We start from the raw sequence: 19423 nt of genomic DNA, 5'->3' as shown, positions 1-19423 counted from the left end.
ATTCAGTAAACATGGAGCACTGACTGCGTGCGTTCTATTAGATAAAGGAATCATAAAGATGCATAAGATGGTCTCCACCCTCATGAATTTGCAGTCAAAGGAGAGAGACTGAGAAGCATATTGTATAATGTGCAAACCACTGTGATCAAGATGTGTGCAGGTGATAAACCATTCAAATATCCTTCATTGTAAAAACAAGTGGAAAATGATGCTCTTTAGATATGGCATAGATAACCCTATCTGGTTTAAGTCTGTTGTGTTCTCTCACCCCTTTGTATCTTTTATTTCCCCTGTCTTGGCCAATCAAAATAATTTCCAGTTTTTGAAATAGATGAAGATGTTTCTAGTCTCTGAGAGGCTGACTATACTGTTCTTTTTTCAGCCTATACTTCCCTGCACCAACTATAGAACAATTATACATAATCAAGGCTGAGCTTGAAGGACTCAATGTCTTTTTAAAATTTCCCTTCTTCTTTGTCTATACCCCATGTCGTCCCCTGCTGTTCCAAATAAAACCCAAATATAACAGCAGGATGTTGTATGAATTGTTCTCAAAGATTTGGGTAATAGAGGCAAAGAAGATAATGAAGCAAGTGCTCAAACCTTTAATGAATGAGGTGAAATGATCAGTAGGTCAATGAATGAGGGAACAAAGATGAACAGGAGTAGATGTAGTTTAATGGCCAGATTCCAAAGGCTTGGGGGAATTTTTAGTAGGAAAGAAGTGGTTCAGAGGCAGCCACAGAGAGCAAGTAGTACAGACCCAGAGGCATTTGGGGCACAGTGAGAGAGAAAAAAAGCCAGTCTCCACTTGAGAGGAATTGGAGAGGTGGTATCTACTAGGGAAGTTAGAAGAAGAATATTAAAATCACTTCTAGTGAAAAGTTCAGGATGGAGGGGAATTTCTACTTGCAGACTATAAGTTATAGACTAGAATATAAAGGGTGTTGGAGACAGGTGGAAGATTGTGCCAGACTAATGGCCACTTTGGCAATTTGGAGACTGAGTCTAGCTGATAGATATAGCCTATCTGGACTTCTGTTGGAGTCAAGCGAACAGGAATGTGTCATACCTTGGCCACAGCTGGCCATGGCTGTGTGAACCAATACACACAGAGAAATAATTCCTTAGAGATGTCCAAAATGAAACCTAAAACAGAGATTCAGGATGCTCTGCTGGCAAAATGTGTGACATGTGAGTTTTGTGAACTGTCTGTTGCTGGGTTTTCTTCCATGTAGAGAAGACTTCTGCAGTAAGAATGAATCCAACATGCGTAGAAGAGAGATCTGAAAGGTGGGATGAGCCTGCCCTGGGGACACTGGGTTCAGTTCCAGGTTGACATCCAACTGCACTCCTGCCCTTGTAGTTACATAAAGCTTTCAGTTCATTCTTCTTACCCAAAAAAGTTCAGTTTGGGTGTCTTTCAGTTGCAACAAAAGAAGTCTTAAGACATTAGTCTAATTTATAATGGAAGCAATCATTGGCAAAGTTAGCTACTTTATTATTACCAACAACTTGCTTGTGACCTGTCTCAAAACTGACTGCCACTGCTAATTAGTACAGATGTTGAGAACTACTTGCCTCAAACATGGAAGTGGGGACTCCAGCCAACTCCCCAGAGACCTAGAGCTCTTATTGTCTTTAGGTCACATAGGTTCCCAGGTGAAAGAGCAGCAATCCTGCTATCTGCACCACTTTTGCATGAGCCATGTGTGACTCACACCTACATAGTGATGATCTATTCGGTTTCAGTCTGGGTCTCATCTACTTCCCCAATGAGATGTCATGACATAGACTCTCCTGGAGAGACTCTTCACTTCTGTGTCCTTCCCATAGCCACAACCTCAAATGAAAGATCCCCAAACTTCTACTTCACAGGGAAATATACTTCCTGAGACACTGCCTTAGAGGTATAATATTAAAACTATCACCATAATTTTCATATTTTTATGTTGGGGCACAGTGATGCTGGCTAATGACACACAATCTTCCTTGTAAGATTAATTAATGACAACATATGAGCAAGAGTAGCAGACTGCACAAAATCTCTGAGCTCCTAAATTTCTTCCATGGAGAGGCATGCCCCATAGTATGCTGTAATCAACCTGCTGCCAGGGTATGAGAAGGAGAGGAGGGGACCTCCAGAGTAATTCATCTGAAACCAAAGGTTTGTCTTCCCTTAGAATCCTATCCTCTGTTCTGAAGAATTTTAACTCCACTCTTCCCACTGTCCCACTCTGCATATTCACGATCCATATTCCTTGAATTTCTCTTATATTGAAAGAAAATCAAATGACAACTTCTCCTCCACACAAGGGGAAAGGAAGATTCTAAGGGTTAGTATTAATTTCATATTATACATTAGTGATAGTGTCAGTTTGAATATCAAATGATACCCTTATGACTTGTTATATCATTTTTAGTTACAAATACACCCGCATTTCTTTTATATTTTAAATTAGCTACCAAGGACCCTCGTGCCAACCCTAATAGAAAGTAGGACCTCACTCTCTAAAGGGCATAGCCTCCTGAATTATCTAAGACCCTAGGAACCCACTTGGTCCAACAGAGGAGTGAGTGAAGGAAACAGTGCTCTCAAATGCCAGACAGAGAGAGAAGAGGAGTACCCTACCAACCTTCTGCCATTAATCTTGCTGCAGTATGTTGTCACTGCTAAGAACAACTCTTGTCTGTTCTGAGAGGCTTTGCCAATCCTGCCAGCACAGCAGTGGGGATGCATGCTTAGTCTCCAAAATTACTACTTTCTTAGTTGATGAGTGCACGCTTAGTAGCTTTTCTTCAAAGCATACAACCATTCCAGGTGGCTGGTTCCAAAGAGCTTGCCATCATGGCACACATGGCTACAACTATATCTTCCCTGGATGCTTGCTTTTGAACAAAAATTCCATATCTAGACTTATTTTCCCCTCTGGATAATGCCCTTTCTTATCACTAATCCTTGCTCAGGTACATCTGGGCTCCCAGTTTCAGGTCTTACAGAATCTGCTCATGCTTCTCTGAGGCAAGGTGACTTATATTTCAACAGCACTAAACCATGTACTGCTTAGGGTACAATATATTTATTAGGTATCAACACCTATTAAAGGAAAGGAGAGGAAGGAGAATTGGGCAGAGGGAGGGGTCAAGAAAGCCTTGGTCAAGGTGGTAGGGAGCGCTGGAGAAAGTCCTGTTTTTCAGAGTGTTCCACTTCCACCCAAAGTGGTTTTGAGCTTAGATCCTATTTTGTTGTCACTACATGTGGGCTGTTCCAGGCAGGGCATGGCCTTGAGCAAGGTGGCTTCTAGCAGTTGTGGTTGATTTTGAAGGAGCTGGCTGATCTGGGATATATGCTGATCACACTTCAACAGCGTGGCAGCCAGTTCTGTTTTGAAAGAGTTCTGGGCATTGCTCTTCCTTGTCTATTCCCAGAATCATGGTTAGTTTTTCTGGGCATAAAGCATATTTTTAGCTTTCTTAAACAGAGCCACCAGACAAGGTTCTTCTAGCCCAGCACAGGCTTCCTGGCATGAATGCTGTAGTCATTGTCCACTAGTCCTGTCTGGGAGACTCTGATTTCAAGTCCTCTTGTCTGGCAGTTGTTTTTGAATCAAAGAAAGTGAGTCTGAAAATGAGTTTTGGCTAGATGGGTAGGTATGGTTTCCTATACCCAATCTCAAGTTTCAGTTTTCTTTATTCAAAGTTGTGGGTTTTATGCCAGCATCTGTCTGCTACATAGCTAGAGAAAGCCCCTTATCCCATACTTCTACTTTAAGTTTCCTAATAATTATAATAATAGAAATAATGCAGTGCTATACCAGCTAAATAGGATACTGTGTTACCACTGAATGCAGATGTCTGGCACAGACAGCAATGTACTTCTCTCTGCCCCATGTTTCCATATTTTTCATTACTTCTCCAGGGTTCCATTCATCCATAAAGAAAAAAAGACACCTTTCAATAAACTGTTTTCTGAACTTCTTTACCTGAAAATAACATACTGGTTTCTGCCTTGGGGCCTTCTAGTTTATCATCATTGTTCCTGAAGCACATGGCTTCAGAATCACCATAGGCCATATGATGCCTCCCACCCATCCTCAAATGTTTCCAAGTCCTAATTGGCACAGGTTGTGAAGATGTTACCTCAGTTGACAAAAAGTACTTTGCTGGTGTGATTAAATTAAAGGCCTTAATATGGAGAGATCGCCCTGGACTATTTGGCAGGGCCCAGTGTAATCACAAGAGGCCTTAGAAGGTCAGAGTCTAAGAAGGCCATGTGAGAAAGGAAGCAGGTGTCTGAGAGTCAGATAGAGTCAGAGCTGTTACACTGCTGGCTGTGAAGATGGAGGAAGGGGTCACTGCAAAGCATGCATACATCCTCAAGAATCTGGAAGAGGCAAGGCAGTAGATTTCAACTTCAGAGCCTCTAGAAGGAATCAGCCCACTGACACCTGGACTTTAGCCCAGTGAGACTGATTTTGGACCTTTGACTTGCAAACAATAAGATAATAAATTTGTACTGTTTTAAGTCACTACATGTTTGTGTGAATATGTTGCAGCAGCCACAAGAAAACAATGCACCTAATTACACAGTTGAAGCACTGGCACTCAGTCTTAGGACTTTTCAGGAGGCTCCTCTTTGAGAGCTGAGTGGTGCCTTTCTTGGACTTGGTTGCCATAGAAGCAATTGCAAGGACATCCTCTGCAAGGTTTGAATCTTTTAAAATGCAAGGGTCTTCAGATTTGCCTCCTCATACACTAAAGGGCTATTTCCTTGGCTGATTTGCTTGTGTTCATATTCCTTAGCAAATTGGCATCACCAAACCCAGAAAGCCCTGTGTGGAGGACAAGAGTAGCTGCTCTCCTTCATGAAGGTTTCAGGGTTACAGACTCACCCTAAGGTACTTTGACATCCACATCAATCCTTACCCTTGAGGCCAGAGCTGGACCTTCAGTTGCTGCTTCTCTTGTCCACTCCTCTTATGTGAGAACCCTTGTCATTGGTTCTTTCTCTTCCTCTTCCCAAACTAACTTTACTAACAGTGACCATCCAGCCCAAAACGTGAACTTTCAGAGCACCATTTCAGGTTAAGGAATGTCTAATGTCAAGAGATCCACTTGGACCCCTTTGCCCAGCTCCATCCAATGACCCCTTCTGCAAGGCCTCCTGGAGAAGCTTCTCTAATTTCATCACTTGTGCACGGTCTTCTCTGCCCCGTGTTCCATGGAAAAGAAAATTGACACATATGTTCCTACAGCCTCTAAAAGACCAGCTGCCATTTAAGTGACGTTAAGCCCTTGGCGACAAGTACTGAGGCATTAGCAGTTTTGAGGTCACAGATGACCTTTTGTGCAGCAACTTGTAGACTTTTAAAATTATTATCTTGCTTTGCCTCAGGGACCTGCCAGTCTTGTAATATCTAAATGGCTTTGTAGAGTTATAGCTTAAAAATTCTTTTCTAGGGACTGTGACTACATTTCATGAAATCTTCTGTAGTTGTGGGTACTCTTGGAGCCTTACTCTGGGCTTCACTGCCTGCCACATTGCCTGCACAGGTGTCCATACAGTATAGACACAGTCTGATGTTCTCAGTTCCATGAAAGGGAGGTATATGCAAAATGACCTCCAAAGGCCAAAGAAGCCATAAGACCAAAGAAAAGGACCAAGTAGCCCAACCTGACAAGAAATGGTTCATTAAGGGTACTTACAGACAGAAGCATATCTTGGGTGACTGTAGGATGAGTAGATCTATACAACCCCACTTCCCATAATACCTGCTTTTATATCTCTAGAGGTTGGGGTGTATGTGCTGGTAGACCACCTGGCAGGAAATGTTTGGGATAATCATAACTTTAGAGCAGTTCAAGGACCTTAAGCCCTGGGGGAATAATTAAGGATGTGTATAAACAAAAGGAAAGAATGGGGGTGAGGGTGGTGTTATGAGAAGGTAGTCATCATGGCAGATTTGTCCCAAGATGTCATTTGTGCAAGATGGAGGTTCACACATCCTCTTGGTACATCTGCCATACACCTCCTTTCCAGGTTGAGCGATGCCTTCTATAGTTCAGAAATTGGGTGTAAATAGAAACTGACATGTATATTACCCTCCAGGCTCTTCTTCTCTTGATGCTTTCAAGAGATTTTAATATATTTTACCATGTTAGAAATTTCATAAAAAATCACATAGGTCCTGCTCCCTGTATGATACATCCAGTTCCTAATAGTACATTCCTTAGGGGCATCAATTCCAGCATCAAAGTAGTTCCAACAACCTGTCTTTTCCCATAGTGTGATATGCCAATACCCAGCTGCTGAGGGTAAGTCTATGCTCAGTGGAGCCACTGGGCAGTTTGGCAGCTGTGGCAAAAGTGTACTTCTGGCTCTATTCTAAAAATAGTGATTAGTCATCACTTTAAGGGGTGCCAAACCAGAAACCCCCAAATATTACATCAGATCAACAAATATATAATGCAAATGATCCAGGCTGTGGATGCAGCCTGTGTCTCAGGAATCCTGTGACATGAACATGGCCGGCCTTTCCTACTTTCTGACTAACTACAGGATCTCATGCCCACCTTCCTGACTTGTCTCTGACACCAAAGTTCCCCTGGTTTGCTTTTTTCTTCTACTGTGGCCTGCTTGATGGTGTTGGTGACCAGTCCTGCATGGTGAGGTACCACACCATTTCTATTGCTATTAGTTCCCTCTGTGAGAATGTTGGCTCTCTGGGAGCCTGGGTGGCTCAGTCTGTCAAGTGTCTGACTCCTGATTTCGGCTCAGGTCATGACCTTACAGTTTCATGACTTCAAGCACCACATAGGGCTCTGCACTGACCCTTCAGAACTTGTTTTGGATTCTCTCTTCTCTCTCTCTCTCTCTCTCTCTCTCTCTCTCTGCCCCTCCCCTGCTGGCACTCTCTCTTTCTTAAAATCAATAAACTTAAAAAATATATATATTAAACAAAATTTTCCTTCTCAGCCTACAAAAAAAAATCCCTGAGAGGCCACAATATCATTCTATTCCTTGGCAAATATGATGTTTCACACACCAAAATGGGCGAGACTACTTCCCCTCATGGGGCTCAGACTGAATCCAAGGGCTGAGGTAGAAGGAATGCCTTCAGGGCTCAACAATGACTTGTTCTCTCATCTTTTGCCCAAGCCTTAAGACACAAGGGTCTTCCTGAGTCCTATTTTTCTCTCATGCCAATAAAATCCTGGGGAGGTACAGGCCCTACCTCTTCACAGTCAGTGTAGGCTGAGCCAGGGACACCCTACTACAGTTTATACTCACTCTTTCTGTGTTCACAAACCTTGATTTTAGCTGCTGCCTCTCTCCCTTGTTTTTGTGTGGCTGAAACCAGGCATGTGGCCAAGTGCAATAGGATTAGCCTTAAAGGACTATTGGAAAAAATTGTCATAAGACTGGAAAAAAAATTAACATTTATATGGTTTTGTTCTATGGCTCTGGAAAAGTTTTGGAGGGGTAGCTAACATCCAGGAAGTTGTCTTCACCTGATTTGTGTGTTATCATGAAGCCATCCAGGCATTCCTGCCACTGACATGCTCAGAAGGCTCTGTGGCCAGATGGAAGCAACCATGGAGCAGTAGGGAAAGTGTCAGATGAGAGCTCAAACACATTTTTTTTGAACTTTGACACTTTTCTTTTTAATGTTTATTTATTTATTTTGAGAGACAGAGAGACAGAGAGAGAGACAGAGAGAATGAGCACAAGAGGGGCAGAGCAAGAAGGTGAAACAGAGAATCCCAAGCAGGGCTCCATCTCATGACCCTTGAGATCATGACCAAAATCAAGAGTTGGATACCAAAGCCACTGAGCCACCCAGGTGCCCCAAACTTTGACACTTGAGTGATAACATCAAGGACACATTATATCTATGAGAAAAAGAAGAAATAAGCCATTTCTCTAATTTTGGTGACTGTGCTTAAATATTAATTTGCCACCTCTTTCCTTAAATGCTAGTTACTTTTGAAATGATGATGATGATTTCAAGAGCAAATGTGGAACTGAATCCTCAACTGTCTACATCAGTTCATTGGAGTTTGGCTGAAGCTTGTTGAACTGGGTTTGGATGGTAAGTTTGTGATGGCATGGTAGGCAATCAATACAATTAGTGATACACTTGTGTTCTGGGGTAACTTTTCAGAGTCCTGATTTGATCTTTAGATGGCAGTCATATTAATTTCTACCCGTTACTCCTCAGATTTCTTTCTGGGATCAGTCACTGACACAAAAGAGTTATGCCTGAATTCTCTTACTGTCTGCTGCAGAAACCAGGACTCATTGATGCCAAGAAGAGGCTTCCCAGGCAACCTCTATTGTACATGGGCCAATGTGACAGTTTCTTCCCAAATAAAAACAGATAATGTGTGACTTCCAGGACAAAGTTGTTAAGAAACAGGTACACTTTCTGCAGGTCATTCCTAGAAACCAGTGTCAAATACAGCAAAGCCTGCCTAAACTGAGGTTCACAACTGACTGTAGACACTCCTGATGCTGACCAGGAACCTGAGTTGGGCTGCACCCTATGTAGGAAATGCAGGCTTGCTGTGTTAAGCAGCTGATTTTTCCTGTATTCTCAAAAGCACCTCTGTATAGGAGGACTTTGCACTCTGTCTGGGGCCAGGAAAGACTTTTCTCCCTGTGTGTTGCATGATCTTTTTCTCTGCCTGCTCCATGCTGGTGGCCTTTCCCAGACTTTGGTCTCACATGCACACACATGGTCACTTGGTCAGTTTCCAGGGAGGACTCCATGGGAACCTGTGTGAATCCCCAGAACGCTCTTTCTGTACAGCTTTCTTCTCTCTGACACTCTGCCTATGATTCTGGCTGTGTCCACCTCCCTAAACTCTGAACTCAGCTCTAGAGACTGATGTTATGCCCTTGGTCTCTGCATGGAAGCCTGGAAACATGTTTTTTTTTTTTTTTTTTGAGTTTATGTATTTATTTTGAGAGAGAGAGAGAGAGAGAGAGTGCAGGGGAGGGTCAGGGAGAGAGGGAGAGAAAGAATCTCAAGCAGGCTCCATGTTGTCTGCACAGAGCCCAATGTGGGGCTCGATCCTGCAAACCATGTGATCATAACCTGAGCCAAGATCAAGAGTCAGACACTGAATGACTGAGCCACCTAGGAGCCCCTGGAAACTTTTTTGAGCAGTAAGCTGGGCCAATCGCTGACCTCACCCCTTTGTTTCCCTTCTCTTAGGGACAACTGTGCTACACTGCCTTGGCTATGTTATCCAGTGACTGAAATCTGGGTTTCTGTATTCAGCTTGTTTTTCTAGTTAAGTCAGGACAATAAATCCAGTCCTTGTTACTGCAGCAGGACTGAAAGTGGAAATCCTCAAACTAGTCTCTTTAACCAGGATTGTTCTAAAAGCTTTTGGAAGGGGTCTGCCATTACAATGAAATAGATGTGTTCATTTTTCTTAGTTTAGCTACTTTATAATACTGGTAAATTCAGGAAAGTCTCCTTGGAATCACTGAATGGAGTGGCTATACTAAAACATCCAAGTGCTTGGGCGAGTCCCTTAGAAGGAAGGTCCTTCTGTAATCACTGAGTGCAGCTTCCTTTAGGAAGGCAGGGGTAGGGTAGGAGGGCTCTTTGTCCTAAGGAAAGGGTGATCAGAACTTTTGTGTTTTGTAAGGAAAAAACAAAGTGTTCCTGCTTGGGGCATGTTGGCCATGTGGGCAGAGGGGGTCTTGTCCTGGATCATGAGGCTGTGGGGACTGGAAGCTGGCCTGCTGATGGCTCCCTGTGAGTGGGACAAATGTCACCTGAAACATGGAGTCCTAACAGCACTGACACCTTGGGCTCAGGCATGGCGGCGGGTAAGCATCATAAACGAGGACGACAGGAAAGGCAGCCAGAGCAGAAGACCCAGCCTCCATCACTTACTTGCAGACCTAGCCTTGAGGAGGCTTTGCTAGTGTGAAAAGGGTCCACATCCCCAAAACTGTGTCTGCTCCCATTTTACAGCTGCTTCAGGTCTTTCCCCAGAAAAAGGTCCCATTAACATTAGTTGTTTGAACACTTCTTCCTTTTCGAGCACTGTTTCAGTGCCTAGGGTGCTGGTTTTCAGTGTTAATCCCTCCAATACTTCATCGGGGTGAGGGGGGGGGGTGATAGTCCTTGCATCTTTACTCCATGACCTTCCCATTCTTTATTTGTTTGGGAGTTTCGTTCTTCAGGTGATGGAAATAAACAAGTTTTAATAGGAAAGTCCCTGGATGATTTGACAGAGGATCCTGCACTGGGTATAGCATTGCTTTCAGATATGACCTGCCCCAGGCAGATTCTACTCAACTTCCAGGGCCCATCCTGTAAGCATATCAGGAGAGTCCTGATGAGCCATAGTGGACTCCTTTCAAACTAATGGTCCTCAGAATTGCAGGAGGCTGGATGCCCAAGAGGAGGTGTTGGAGTGCTCTAGGGAGGCTGATTAGACTCACCCCTTGCCCAGCCTGCAGGGCTCTGCACAATCTGCTCCTTGAGCACCTCTCCAGCTTCATCCCTCACCATTCACTTCTTTATGTGCACTCCAGTCAACCTTCCTATCCCATGCTCTCTGTCCTGTGGTATCTGCATGATGCCAGTTCCTCTGCCCAGAGATCTCTCCCCTGGTCTTCAATCAACCCTTGCCTGATTAATTCCGGCTCATTCTTAGATTCTGTTTAAATGTTTTTTCTCCAGAAGGAATTTGTTGATCCCCAAGAGCAGGTTAGGTCTCTAGTTTTTCTCTCAATTCACACTATACCTTTCATTTGTGATATTCATATTGCTTATCATACACACACACACACACACACACACAGTCATTTAATCCTAACAAAACTCAATGCCATCAGTACTGTAGTATTTGAATAATTATTAGAAATAGTTGAAATAGATATTTTAACTCTAGTTCCCTGTTGGAAAGTAAACCTAGTACAGAGAGTGACAGAGATATCTTGTTCAAGCTACTAGAACATAGTACATCCTCTTTGACATGTGGGAGGGAATAAACATCAAATATAGTACTTTTTCATAATTGTCATAATTTTAAAAAGGAATGCTCCTCATGGTAAAGATTCATTCCTATATCTTGCTCCTCCTATATCCATATTTCTATATCTTATTCTGATATTCATATCCATTCCTATATCTCCTTAGTGCCTGATGCTGTGCCTGAAATACAGTGGATGCTCAGATCTGTCCCTTTGGTGGGTAAATGGATAAATGCCTCCAAAAGGTTTTAAATATGTACATGCTCTTACTTCTGACTATGGGGTAATGAGCCTACCGTCTCTCAGCCCTTTGCCATAATTCTCCACTTGATTTGTTTTCATTTGTAATGAATTTACTTTTTCCTGGCCTGTAACTGGTTTTCTCTCCCCACTATGTTCATACTGTTGCAGGCAGGGATAGTGGTGGAAGGGATTCTCATCAGATGGGAGTTCATACTGCTGGGCTGCCAGCAGCTGGGGAAGGTCCCTCCAGGGACCTGTGCAGAGGTTTTCATGGGAGACACTGGTCTGATTGTTACAATTCAAACCCAGTCCTGGCTAGAGTTGAGGAGCTGAGCTTCAAGACCTCTGAAAACTCTCTCAAGAGCTGATCCATGATTTCATAGGGAATAAAGGCAATCCCTTATTTTGTATTGTAGGTCTGTATATGAAACAGCAAGTGATCACATTGAATGCAGAGCCCCCCGTGGATAGGTTCTATTCATAGACATTCATTAAATGCCAAAAACATGCTAGACATTGTACCAAAACAAAGAATTAGGTAAGGTCTCTGCTACGATATAGGCTCTTCCCAGGAAGCAGAGAAACTAAATTCATTGAGTCAGTGGAAAAAAAAAAAATCACAGGTAAAGAACATAAATGCAGTCAGGGTTCTGACCCTTTTGAAAGAATTTCTTACATGTTTCCTTTATATGTCATGGTTTTATATATAGAATGTGGCATTCACCATCCTAAAAAGGAATTGTAAGCTGAAGCCCAAAACCCTTGCAGACAGGAAAATTATAATGGGCCATTTCATTTTACCTTCCTGAGTCTTGGTTTCTTTATTTGAAAAATGAGACAGAAGCAGTTAATGCACCGAATGGGGCTGATAGGCAGCCAGTACCCACCTGTATGATTACAGTGGCTACTAGAATATGGAAATGCTTCAATACTTGCTGGTGTATCACCCCTGCTGTAAGTCTCCTGAATGTCCACCCACCCTCCCATAGAGCCTCCTGGACTGCTCCATCATCAACTTATGGATCATTCAGAGTTGTTTTAAGAGCAGGTGGCATGGCAAAAGAGCAGTTGAAAAGAGATTAATGTAAAGCTCAGGTACAGTGATATGTTTGGGGTTAAGAAAAATGATCAACGGATGGTAAGACATTCCACGTCTGTTGACAGTGGGAACCTGCCACTTCTATTATTTGGCCTGAAGGTTGAAGGCCAAGGAGCAACTATGGGAATTTGGTTAGATCTGTAACTGTGGCAAGAGCCAGCTGATGGGTGCTGAGGCCCTTATGGAAGAATGTAGCCACTGACAACTTCAGGTCAGCAGGGAGGAACCCACGGAATGAATAGCCCCCACCAGCCAAATCCAGCCTGTAGCTAGACAACACATCTGGCAGTCAAGGTCAGCTCCATGGGTGCAGAAAAGGGTGGAGAAGGAAGGATATCAGTGTGGAGGAGCAAAAGGAACATACTCAGTACTAAGCATTTAAGGCTTGGCAGAGCAGGGGCTCCGCTGGCTACTCCTAAAGGGCTGGAGTCTATCCTTATCCATTATTGGCCTTGGCAAACCAGTAGTAAAGCTTTGTTTCTACCCTGACACCAGGCTCTTGTTAAAGAACCAAGTTTTAGAATATATCTCCCTTTTTCCCTTTGCATTAGTTTTTATTATTATTATTATTATTATTATTATTATTATTATTTTCTCCTATTAGAATTTACAACTCAAGCAGGTAAAAGAGAGTAGGGTGTAGCCTAAGGATGAGAACAGGAAGTAACTCCTTCAGTTCTTTAGGTAATAAGTCTTTAAGCAACAGGCAATAGGACTGTGACCCACAGGAGAGCCAACCTGGCTCCAGGGCTAGTGGTTCTACCTGGTGTTTACAGTGAACACTTTATAGCAATAAGCTGAGTGCCTTTGTCTGTGTGTCCTTTACCTTTGATCTATGCTGATGTGCAGTAGGGAAAGGCAACATCTTATTAGTACTCAGCCATCTTTTACACTTTCTTTCCACTAAGGAAAGGTCTCATTATTCTGTTCATTTCCACCTTAGAGATTCCCGCATGTCGTTTCCCTACTGGGAGACCTTACCTTCTTCCTGTCTCCAACTCAAGTACTATCCATGACTTACCCTGCCCTTCCAGCCACCCACACCCCCTACCCCCATGTCCTTTGATATGTCCTTATATTCTGCTCTCTTTTTAAATTTTTTTGAATGTCTATTTATTTTTGAGAGAGAGAGAGAGAGAGAGACAGAGAGACAGAGAGAGACAGAGAGACCACAAGCTGGGAAGGGGCAGAGAGAGAGGGAGACAGAGGATCTGAAGCAGGCTCCACACTATCAGTGCAGAGCACAATGTGGGGCTTGAACTCACAAACTGTGAGATCATGACCTGAGCTGCAGTCAGAGGCTTAACTCACTAAGCCACCCAGGTATCCCCATTCTGTTATTTTCTTAATAAATCTGTTTTGTGCATTAGTACTGTCATGAGGAGACTTTCTTGAGGGTGAGACCATGAGCAGCAGCTCCCCCCGAATCTCCCAACACACCTCACACAAGATGAGTCCATGGGAAGAACCCCCAAAGGAACAAAGTCCTGCTAACTGACTCCTCCAGGTTCCTCTGGTTCAAAACACCTAGACACTAGATGTCAGGAGCCTTGCCCTCAGAACAAGCAGGTCTGAAGTCCTCCTGACTAGGAGATGCCATTTCCCCTCACAGATTCCTTTTGCTGGGTGAAGACAGCAAAGGACAACAAAGGTACAAGAGCTTGCTCCTCCACACAGCCCCCTCTTCAACAAAGGACATGAGGTGCCTGGGAGTTGAGGATATATGGATACCTTCTCATACACCAGTACCCAACAGCACCCTCGTGGTTTGCCATTTTCTCACTGTGTCCCCCCTGCTAAGGGAAATGCGTGTCTGGAGGAACTGCGATTTTTTATGCTTATTGCCTTTTCAATATTAGGCGGATGGAACTCTAACCCTTACAAAAGCAGCTTAAAGCCTAGAGGAGCTCTCATGTCAATTTCAGTTTAACCAGGTGTTGCTTTTACTCTGTCAGTTGCCTCTGTGAGACTTCCTTTGCTTAGCAACAACCTCAGCTTTTCATAACAGCTTCTCCCTAAGCCTCAGCGGTAACTCTGGAGCTGCCAGTAGGGTGAAAGCCTCTTGGATTTAAATGGAATAGAAGGAAAAAACTCCCAGAGTCTGGGGGTTCCTGGAGGGTCTTAAAGTCTCTGGCATTACAGCTCTGTTTAATGGCTGGGCTGTTAATCCTGTTTAACATAAAGAGCTAGTACCCACATTGTATCCATGGGTTTTAGCCATCTGCTCTCATTCAACAGCGCTGGGTTAACCACACAGGATGTATTCTTGCCATGATAAAACTTTCTGTCCCACCTGGAAATCTCACCTAGGAGATTCATCTTAGCCAAAGAAAGAGAGCTTGTGAAAGTCCTTTTGAGTCACTGAGAGACAAAAAGCAGAGTGACAGTTGTGCAATATATTCTTACCCTGAATTTTACTCATCCAGAGATCAGCAGGTCATTCCTAGAAGTTTCCCAAAGCCCCATACATTTCAAAGCTCCTGGGTTGGCATGGAATCTCCAGGGAAGAGGTAACATCCAGGTTTGGATGGTGAATTAGTTTTAACAGCTATGTTGCAGAGAGTTGCAGGGCCTCAGCATGAAGCCAAGTGGGCTATGTACTTCACCCACAGCTTTGTGACACATTCCTCACGTAGACCACGGGTAATGGTACCTGCCATTCTTGCGCAGTGAAGCATGGCTGGATTGATAGGGTCCAGATGGAAGGTTCAATCTGCTATGAGTTCTGTGGTGCTTCCAACATTGTATGTGTTGTAGCACACATAGAATGTATATACAGCATTCCAGGATAAATGGACAAAGCTATTTACAGTTAGATGCTATGGGCCTAGAGGTTCCAGCTGCCCAGGCCCTGCCCTGTTCTTTTTCTGCGACCCAAACTTTGTATGCCAGGTGCCACGGAACCCATATTATTGAGCTCTGGTCTTACTAACATTTGAATAATTGAGTTGCAGGTTCATTATCACTCAGAAAAGCACTTCGAGAATTTGCTGAGACTCTTGACCCAGTATCTCCTTGGCTAATTCATGACTTTGCACTTGTCTAAAGTAGTCATTTCAGAACCCGGAGAGTATTCAGACAGAGGTACAATTAAGAAGATTCAGAGTGTGAAAGGCCAAGTCTCTGCATACATAGTTATAGGGAGATTTAAATAAATTAAAGGAGCTAGGGTATGTGAAAGTGCTTTGTAAATTGCCAAGAACAGATGAGTATAAATTTTTATTTTTAATACTATTACCAGTGTATGTTTGTATTGGCAGATATTCTTTACTCACTGATTATAATGCTGCAAACCACCAGATGTCCAACCCAACTCATCTGCATTAAGTAATGAATAAAATACATGCAAATTAGTAGAAAGGCAAGCATCATATATCTACCTGGTGGGAATTTTTTCTTCCCTCTAACACAAATAAACTTCAGGCTGTGTTTAGAAGTACGTGACTCACAGTAGAGAATAATGGTGACTAAAATAAGGACCATCTAGTTAAAACCACCTACAATGATGGAAAATGGGGTGAAATGAATGCCTTTAAAAATTCTCACAATAGGAGTTCGAAAGAACTACCAAGTTTGAGCTTGGTAGCAACAAATTTCTTGTTGTTAAATAAGTTAAAAAATATAATTAATTGGAGCCATAAATAATTGATAGCAATAAGAATAGTTTTATATTTTTCTATTGTTTTTTTATCCAAAGTATTCAATGTGCTGTACTGTTCCCTTACCAGCGAAGATTAAGCAGAGATGCCACAGCAGCTCCACTGACCTACCCTCCTCATTCCATGCAACAAATATTGTATTTTACTAACTCTAAGAGGTATCAGTTGTAAGACACACCATTATTTTAATGTAACACAAGAAAAACAATTACTCCAGTTAAACTGTGGTATGCCACTGATTGCAAGACATATTTCCAATTTGAAAGATTTTTAAGTAAAAAAATATGCATCTTAGAATTGATTTAAAACGTAGTCATTAAAGGTAGCATAGCTCAGAGACTGAATTTGCAAGTTCTAGAATCAGACCACCTGGGTGAAAATTCTAACTTCACTTCCGGTTACCTTGAGCACTCTCTGTGTTTGAACATAGGGATCAGAAAATCAGAGTTAGAGAAGTATTCCAAGGGAGAGTTGTTAAGATTTAATTGAATTAAAAAGGGGTGTCTGGGTGGCTCAGTCAGTTAAGCATCCAACTTTAGCTCGGGTCATGATCTTGCAATTTGTGGGTTTGAGCCCTGTGTCAGGCTCTTTGCTGACAGCTCAGAGCCTGGAGCCTGCTTTGGATTCTGTGTCTCCCTTTCTCTCTGCTCCTCTCCTGCTTGTGCTCTGTGTCTCCCTCTCTCTCTCTCAAAAATAAATAAGTGTTAAAATAAATTTTACAGATTTAATTGAATTAAAATGAGTCAAAAACTACAACGGGTTGTGAAATGATAGGTTGTGTGTGTGTGTCTGTGTGCGTGTGTGTGTGTGTGTGTGTGTGTGTTTTCATATCACTCCAGTAACTGTGTGGAGAATGTAGAAAACAAGAAGGCCAGTGAGGAGTTGTTGTGGAATAGTTAGGGAACGAGTATAGAATAGTTGGAGCAATAATGGGAGCTTGGTAGCAACAAAGTCAGAGAGAACTGGACACATGTGAGATGCACTGGAAATTATAGAATCTTCTGATGGACTTTATGTGGGTGGTGAGGGAGAGTAAGTCAAAGATAAGTCCTAGGGTTTGGGTTTGAGTCAAGTTTGATGATGCTAGTTATGAAGGTAAAGAAAATTGGAAGAACATGATTTTTTTTAGAGCATTTGGGTTTTCTCATTTTGAGAGCTCACCTGCGGAAGTTGCTTAGAATACACATTCTGTGGCCTTCTCCCTGGAGATTCCAATTTAATACGTACCTCCCCCAGTGATTAAGATGTACTGCATTCAGATTTGAGAATAGTCTAAGTCTCATTATACACAGACAACCTTTATATTAAAAAAAAAACAACAACAACAGTTCACTGGCATGTGTGTGTGAGATGAATGACAAGTATACTGGTTTGCATTCAATTATATGTATGAAGGTTACTGTACCTGAAAAGAAAATAGTAATCGACTGAAATGATGCAGATAAGAGGCCTAAAGCAAGAGATGAAGGGGGGTCTATTACAATAGTCCTTCCTCCAACTTTAGGGCCTTTGTATCTATAGGTCCTGTGTCCTTTGTCCCTCCCTCCTCCAACCCACACAGGTAACCCCTTCTCATCCTTCCTGCCTCAAATCAAATTGCACCCCATCAAGAAATCTTATTGGACTCCCACATAGCTCTTCATGATACATGTGTTCATAGCACCCTACACAGAGCACATTTATATTGTGTGTGAATGTTTGTGTAATGTGTGTCTCTGTGTGTGCAGTGTGTCTGTACAGTGTGTATGTATATCAGTGTGTGTGTCAATGTGTGCAGTGTGTGTGTCTGTGACAATTTTATCATTGACGTTCTCACATGCTAGACTGGAAGTGTCTCAGGAATTAAGCCATTTTTATTTTGCTCACCATTTTATCCCAGCACTTAGGACTGTGTCAGGAATATATTAAGTACTCAATAAATAATGGGGGATACATTAACATATGTGGTTTCTTATCATTTCCAAGGGTAAATACTTTTCTTCTCTTCAGTGGCAGTTCATTGATTACCCTTAGGACTAGAAAGCACCAGAAAGAAGATAATATGATTCCAAAATATATGGAAAATAATTAGACCAAAAAAAAATCTTTCCATAAACTTAAATGTCAGAAACAACACCAAAAACTATTGAATTCACTTTTCCACTCTCTTCCAAAAATGAGTTTTAAAGTCCTCTTTTAATGTCAGTGTTGAAGTGAGAACTTTATTGCCAGACCCTCTCACACCAGAAATCACTAGTCACTGGGAAACTGGAGTTTAAAATGACCCATTCATTCCCTTAAGGAACTCAACCAGATTAATTGAGATATAATTAACATATTACATACATAATTACATATGAAAGTGTAAGTGTACAATGTGATTATGTGATACACTCATATGTAGCCAAATGATTGCTTATATATAGCCAAATGAGGGGTAGTTAGCACCTATATCCCTTCACATAATTACTATTGGTTTTTTGTGGTGAAAACATTTAGGATCTACTCTCTTAGCAACTTACAAGTATATAATAAAGTATTATTAGTTATGGTCACCATGCTATACATATTATATATATATATATATATATATATATATGTAATATATTTATATTGTTATATATTGTTATATTGCTTATATTTATATAAATATATTGCTACATATTGTTATATAATTATGTACCATAAATTAAAAATATAAATAGTATAATTATATAACAATATATAACAATTTCTTTATTAATTCATGCATAGACGGACATTTAGATTATTTCCATGTCTTGGCTATTGTAAAAAAATACCCTTCAATGAACATAGAAGTTAAGGTATTTCTTTGATATCCTGATTTAATTTCTTTGGATATATACCTAAAAGTGGGATTGCTGGGTTATATAGTAGTTCTATGTTTAATTTGGGGGGGAATTGCCATAATGTTTTCCATAGTGGCTGCAACAATTTACATTCTCATCAACAGTGAACAAGGGTTCTCTTTTCCTTATATCCTTGTGAACCCATGTTCTCTCTTTTTGATCCATTCTAACAGGTGTGAGGTGATACTTGTGGTTTTGATTTGCATCTCACTGGTGATTAGTGATATTAAGGACATTTTTACACACCAAAAGGTGTCTATCTATGCATGAGTGAATTAAGGTTTTATATATTTTATATATAATTATATTATTTATTTATATGTATTTATTTTATATATAATATATATTCATATATATTATTTATATATATTCATATATATTATTTACATATATTTGTAATTATATAACAATATATAACAATATATTTATATAATTATAAGCAACATAACAATATATAACAATATAAATATACATATATTTATACATATATAAAACATATATATCATGGTGATCATAACTAATAATACTTTATTATATATTCTGAAGTTGTTAAGAGTTTTGGCCATCTGTA

Source organism: Neofelis nebulosa, chromosome 10 (assembly GCF_028018385.1).
Source record: "Neofelis nebulosa isolate mNeoNeb1 chromosome 10, mNeoNeb1.pri, whole genome shotgun sequence".
Lineage (NCBI taxonomy): Eukaryota > Metazoa > Chordata > Mammalia > Carnivora > Felidae > Neofelis > Neofelis nebulosa.
The sequence above is the reverse complement of the archived record's forward strand: the minus strand, read 5'-3'. Positions refer to the sequence as shown.